Source organism: Agrilus planipennis, unplaced genomic scaffold, assembly GCF_000699045.2.
Source record: "Agrilus planipennis isolate EAB-ADULT unplaced genomic scaffold, Apla_2.0 scaffold96, whole genome shotgun sequence".
Lineage (NCBI taxonomy): Eukaryota > Metazoa > Arthropoda > Insecta > Coleoptera > Buprestidae > Agrilus > Agrilus planipennis.
Genome location: NW_020438968.1, coordinates 956,451 through 963,876, shown reverse-complemented (window position 1 = coordinate 963,876; position 7,426 = coordinate 956,451).

Below are 7,426 nucleotides of genomic sequence, written 5' to 3'. Positions count from 1 at the left end.
GAGTCCTCTGTTCTCCTATTCTTTCCAATACCTCTTCATTTCTAACCTTTTCTACCCACGATATCCTCATCATCCGCCTATAACACCACATTTCGAACGCTTCTAACCTTTTCTTTTCCGTCGCTCCCACTGTCTATGTTACACCTTTAACAACCTTTAAATATAAATAAGTATATGTAAAAATTATTTTAAAGAAGCTGTTTCTTAATTAGGCACGGGCGAAAAAGAAGAAGGCGCAGTGGGTGGGCGTAAAAAATTGAATATAGGGAAAAAACTAACGTAACGTAACTTCACAGTGAGAAGTATAACATTAAAAACATCAGAATAAACCGTCAATAAAACTGCTGCTTTGCCAAAATGATAACAATATCTGAATGAAGATATTCTTTATATTTCCTGTAAGCTGGCTGCAGGTCATTATTCTCGCTGGGCGATACTATTCCTTTCTCAGCGCCAAGTGGTGGCTCTAATGGGAGCAAATGAACTATTGCTTCCCCTTTGTTCAGATTTCCTAGAAAAAATAATTTAATACTGTGTAGCTGTTGTCTGTTCCTTTTTGAAAAATATACATTTAGAAGGGCTGGGATTATACCTACTAACTTTCTCTTTGGGACATTATGGGTTATATGCAGGCAGATCGAAACTTGAAAACAAGTGGCAATAAAAAAAGGTTCAAGGTGGAGGCAGGCAGTTTTCGAAAAGAATTTCAGAAAGAGAAGTACTTGTGCTTCTTTCATGACGAGTAGGCGCTCTCGTATCGGGTTTGTAATTCAAGGAATATAATTTTGGGAAATCTGCACATAAACAAGATTATGTGTAGGTTAAGGTTTTATACATTAAGTTTTTGTACATAGTGTTGTGTTTTTGAAAATACAAAGCTTTAACGCAACAAGGGTCTTTAATTTGACAATACTAGTCCATTGGTTCATCCTGAGCTAACGAGATGATATGTAGCGAATTACGCACACCCTTCAATCATTTTCATTCACACCAGCTATTAATGCTAGTCGACAAGAAGTCCGTCTAAACTACTCCGGAAGGTAGGACGGATGACCCTCTTCAGCCTCCATTTAGGAATTAGGAATCGTGGGAATGGGTGGGTGGTGGTTGGGATGAGAAATATGAGATGGACGAAATGAAGATAACAGAGAATAAAAGTTTATCTGTGGAATATTACTGCTCCAGAATTTGTCCAAATAATCAAATACAAGAAAAACTTGGACCAGGGTAGACGAACCTGGAATCGAACCGTTTTCCTTTTTTTTTTAATGCTAAGTAGTGGTTTAAACCTCTAGGTCATTCCGCTAGGTAAATCTTTAAACAAACTAAACCAATTTACTTATCAATACGTTTTCATGGTTAAGGGCTCGTTAAGTCGGCGACGGCCAAAGCGCACTTGCTAGTTGCTTCAGCTGAGATAAACAAAGTTAGATGACTGATCCATGAGTCATTATCATTACATTGAAGGTGGGGGATGATTCTTTAATGTCACATAATACCTGAAAGTTGGGCAAATGTTTTAGTTTGTCACGACTTATAGCATACATAGGATTTGTAGATTTATAAAAAGCATTTAACAATGTTAATTGGGATAAGATGTTAAATATACATAAAAATGTAGGGATGAGTTACAAACACAGAAGAATGATACTTAGTTTGCATAAAAAGCAACAGGCAGTTGTAGAGATGGGGCTGCAACGCAGAGAAGTAAATATTAGGGAGTCAGAAAGGGATGTACAACACCGCTAGTTTTTAATCTATACGTCGAAGACGCGATTAACATCATTAAAGACAGTACTACTGTAGGGATAGATATGCAGGGGCAAAAAATTAGTATGCTTAGATTTGCAGATGAAACAGCAGTATTAGCATCTAGCAAGGAGGGGTTAGAGATAGCTTTAAATAAAATGGAACCGGTATTGACAAAACAGTACTGTATGAAAATAAATAAAAGTTAAACTAAAATACTGCTATGCAAGGAAAGGAATAATAAGGAAAGAACGAATATAAAGATAGAAGACGAAAAATTAGAAGAAGTGACCGATTTTAGGTATCTAGGAAGTCAGATGGGTCAGGACGGAAGGAGTAGTAGGGATATAAAGCATAGGACAGCGCAAGGTCGAGTCGCCTTCAATAAAAAGAAGTCACTTCTATGCGCACGAACAATTAATTTAGAAACTCGAAAAAGATTATTAAAGGTTTATGTCTGGAGCGAGGCGCTGTACGAGTGCGAAACATGGACGGTGGGCGCGGCGAAATATAAAAGGTTAGAAGCGTTCGAAATGTGGTGTTACAGGCGAATGATGAGGATACCGTGGATAGAAAAGGTTAGAAATGAAGAGTTATTAGAAACACCTCTTCAGGCACGAAGGTCTAGTCAGAGACATATTAGTAACAGAAACGGAAGTAGAGGTAAACCTAGATTAGATTACTGTTCGCAAATAGTTAACGATATGGGTTGTTCCAGTTTTAGCGAAATGCGTTGATTAGCTCAGGATAGGAAACAGTTTAGGTGCGTGTCCAACCAGTCTTAGGACTGACGACCTTATGATGATGATGATGATGATGATGACGACGACTTACAGCAATATCTTAATAAATTATGTATCATCCCAAAATTAAATGCGTCGCTATTCCTTAATTAAATATTACATTTTTGATTTCACGGTCGGTGTCAGTTACACTTAGTAAAATTTAAACAATTACACCTAGTCATTTTGAAATTATACATCTCTATATCAATCATGCGAGCCGCCACTTCTATTGAGTCAACATGCATTTTTACTGCTTCTGGGTTACGTTAAAGCGAGGATGTTTTTCTTTATTAAGGATTTAGTTATAGAAAGAAACAGACTTTACGCTGTATATTTATAATATTATATTTTTTTAAATTCTGAACAATCAAGCTCATTTATTTGTATCATTTCGATCTAGAAACCATAGTTCCTCTTGAAGAAGTAGAAAGATTTGCAAAGGATTGTTTCCATGAAGTAGAATTAAACGAGGACCAGGTAAATATAATTTCTGAAATCATCACTGAAAACGAGAGAATTGGCTTCGCACAATTTGGATTAAGAAGCCTCGGTAAAGTACCTACCTGCATTTTTTTTTTTCTAACAATTTCTAAAAGAACAAAAGCGATATTTAAGGTTTCCAGAGATGTGAAAAATGCCAGACGCGGATCGCGATTTCGATCTTCTACAGAATACAGACCATTTCGAATTATTTTATTCGATTAAGCTAACGTGCCTATCACGTTGAGGTTGGCTACGCCGGGATTCGTTTTCAGCAAGTAGATATCCACACAAGTGGACCTTGTTGGAGCATACGTAATCCTTAAATGTAGCATCGTGCTACAGATGGCGTTTACTGCGTCATTTGTAGTATTTTCTAGAAGTAGAAGGCATTCATGGAACGTCTTTTTCTTCCCTTTTTAAGCTTCTAATACCTTCAATGGTCAAAGTGAGCAACTTTGATTCATCATTTTTAATGGCAAAAATGTATTTTGCATTTTACAAATAGAAAATACGTCTTGAAAAGAATTTTAATTAAAATACAAATTGCTTTTCTCAAAAAAGTATTTAAGTAAATGCAAGATGAGAATAGGTAGTTTTTATTTTCTATTTGCATTTCAAATGCAAGTATTTCAAATAAATTACGTCTGTGAAGGTTTCCCATACTAGTAGACGAAGAACCCTTAAGTTTCCAGTGTCTTCTTCAGTAACACTGCAAACGAAATCAAATGTGATTCGTTCCTTCCAGATACATACTTACGTTTGATTAAAAATGGATCGATAGAGAAAGATGCGCAACCAAAAATACTTAAGGAAAGTTGTGCGACAGCTTGGGTGGATGGGTGCAACTGTCTTGGAGCAATTGTCGCCGATTATTGCATTAAACTTGCAATAAAGAAAGCTAAGAAAGTAGGAATTGGATGCGTTGTTTGTAAAGGTAGTCGCCGTTTTTAAAGAAGTAAAATACGACGAATCTTTGTTAAAGGACTAGCACCCCTTTCTGGAAAATTTTATAAATTACCCTCTGATCAAAAGTTAAATTCTTTTGAAAATATCAAAAAGATAAAAAATACTTTAAATAGAGAAATAGTTTTTTTAAATGCAAAATAATATGTACCTTTTTATTTTTCATATACATTTACGACAAGGATCAAATGAATACTCAACAGGAGTATCATACGCACGTCAAGCAGCAAGCGAAGGTTTAATTGGAATCGTATGTAGTAACGACTGTCCCGTCATGCCAATTAAAGGAAGCATTCAGGTTTTACTTTTTTTATTTATACAACACACCTAATTTTTATAGACATTCGCTTTAAACAAAAGTTTAAAAATCTGTCACTATAATTTGTAGTTAAATATACTTAAATATGTAGGGATGAGTTAAAAAGATAGAAGAGTGATACTCAGTTTGCATAAAAAGCAACAGGCAGTTAGAGCTGCGACGTAGAGAAGTAAATATTAGGGAGGGAGTCAGACAGGGATGCACACTGTCACCGCTACTTTTTAATCTATACATCGAAGGCGCGATCAACATCATTAAAGACAGTACAACTGTAAGGATAGATGTACAGGGGAAAAAGATTCGTATGCTTAGATTTGCAGATGATATAGCAGTATTAGCATCTAGCAAGGAGGACCTAGAGATAGCTTTAAATAAAATGGAAGCGGTATTGATAAAACAGTACTACATGAAAATTAATAAAAGTAAAACAAAAATACTGGTATGCAAGGGAAGGAATAGTAAGGAAAGAGAGAATATAAAGATAGATGATGAAAAATTAGAAGAAGTGGCCGATTTTAGGTATATGGGNAGAATGTCACCTCAAGGTAGGCCTAGTGGCGTCATCTCTTGGTTAGGCCGGAAACTTATCAATCCACCCTCGTAGATGATGAAAAATTAGAAGAAGTGGCCGATTTTAGGTATATGGGAAGTCAGATAAGTCAGGACGGAAAGAGTAGTAAGGATAATAAGCAGAGGATAGCGCAGGGTCGTGCCGCCTTTAATAAAAAGAAGTCACTTCTATACTCGCGAACGGTTACTTTAGAAAGTTGAAAAAGGTTGCTAAAGGTGTATGTTTGGAACGCGGCGTTGTACGGGTGCGAAACATGGACAGTGGGCGCGGTGGAAAAGAAAAGTTTAGAAGCCTTCGAAATGTGGTGTTGTAGGCGGATGATGAGGATAACTTGCGTAGAAAAGGTTAGAAATGAAGAGGTATTAGAAAGAATAGGAGAACAGAGGAGTCTATGGAAGAAATAGGTTGGTAGGACACCTCTTCAGGCATTAAGGTCTAGTCAAAGACATATTAGAGGCAGAAAGGGGAGTTAGGAGGGGTAGAGGTAGACCTAGATTAGATTACTGTTCAAAAATAGTTAAGGATGTGGGATGTTCTAGTTTTAGGAAAATGCGAAGATTAGCTCATGATAGGAAGGAGTAGAGGTGCTCGTCCAACCAGTCTTAAGAATGACGACCTTTTAATGATGATGATGGCTTTAAATTCCGTTGGTCTAGAGAAATCCCTCTAGGTTGTGAACAAAGTTCACTTACGAAATGTATATGTTACATGTCTGTCAGTTGTTTTATACAAAATGCCATGAACCTGTTACCTATCGATGTTACTATTGAATTCAGTAATAATTTAAATTTTTCTTTATCACAGCCTATTTTGGGGACCAACCCAATTACCATTGCTGTTCCTCCATATGGAGAAAGTGGCTTACTTATAAGCATGGCGGTATCAGCGGCCTCAAAAGTAAAGGTAACTCCTACATATTTTTCATAAATGCTTACTCTACTGGAGTATAATAACAACAAAAGAAACTGAAACACCTCTGGTGTTCAAATTAAATTGAATTTTTTTAGTAGCTAAAATTAATCTTGTCGCAATAAATCTATTATTACGAGTTGAATACACACTGTAAGTAACAATATTTGGGAAATTTAAAAAACAATAGAAAGACAGAGAACCAACTTAACATTGTAGATGAATATAAAAACATATTCTCCCAAATTTGTTGAAAAATTTACCACGTTATGCTCAGATCATAAACTTCTTATTAATATTCCTGTAATTTATAAGTAAAGAACTATTTTCTGTATTTTTTTTTTTGAAAATTTTAGGTTCAATAGTTTTGGAGATGAGAGAAGGGAGAGAAGGGTAGGGGAATAGTCAATTTTCGTCCATTTTCTTAAATAGCTTTAAAACTATTTTAAAATTACAAAAAATATATATTGAGACCCTTACAACTAGCCCTTTCATTTGATGTGTCACACGGTAGAGTTTGCAAAACTTTTATTTTAATTTTCTATTGGCCCCCCAAAAATGACCGCCTACTTCAAAATTAATTTATTTACATTATTCGTCCGTGTTTGGGTCACAAATTTCATATCACTACATAGTATAAAACAAAGTCGCTTTCCCGCTGTCTGTCCCTATGTATGCTTAAATCTTTAAAACTACGCAACAGATTTTGATGCGGTTTTTTTTAAAAGATAGAGTGATTCAAGAGGAAGGTTTATATGTATAATACATGCATAATATAGTAGGGAAACACTGATAATTTTAGAGGTTTCTAATGTGATGTCGTAAATAAACACATTTTTTGCGCTTACATTGCAAACGCTGGCTGAACCCTACGAGATAGATCAAAATAATGTACTACAATATTGTACATCTTAAAAGGGTCTACAAAAAAGTCCGCGATGGTATATGTCTATCTCTTAGGGATAACCCACAATAACCATTTTTATCCTTTACTTTTTATGAGAAATAATGACTTATTTACGAAGCGATTGTAGGCAATACAGCATTAATTCTTATCCAATTAAGTACCTTAAATACATTGTGCATTTAATATAGATCAATATGGCCCTTTACAGCATGTAATTTAAATGAATATTTTCGAAGATATTACAGATTTAAAATGCAGGGACATAGCGGTTGCAGCGGTACCGGCCGGGAGGCCGGTTTGTATTGTCTAATGACAAAAAAGCTGTGAATGTTGTATATAAAGACATTCTGTAGTATATTTAGTATGTTCAGGGGGTATCTTTTGAAGATTTCCTTTTTTCGATAATAATCTAAACAAAACAAAAATATATTTAGTATCAGCATTGCACCCGTGCGAAGCTGGGGCGGGTCACTAGTATTTACTAAGTTTTAACTTAATTGGTCCTTAATTGGACGCACATCGCAAGTTAAAAAAATTCTAACTAAATTCCTACATAAATGCCGAATTTACAGTCCGGGTGATTATTCTGCTTATAAACTCAAATTAACTTGACTTTTCGGTATTGAATGTGATTCTTAGGAAAGATACTGATCACGTGATGCTTTCGGTTAGGTAATCACAACGAGAGCTTCTTTTTTCCGAAAAAGTCGTTGCATCTTATGGTCAGTTTTATATTTTTG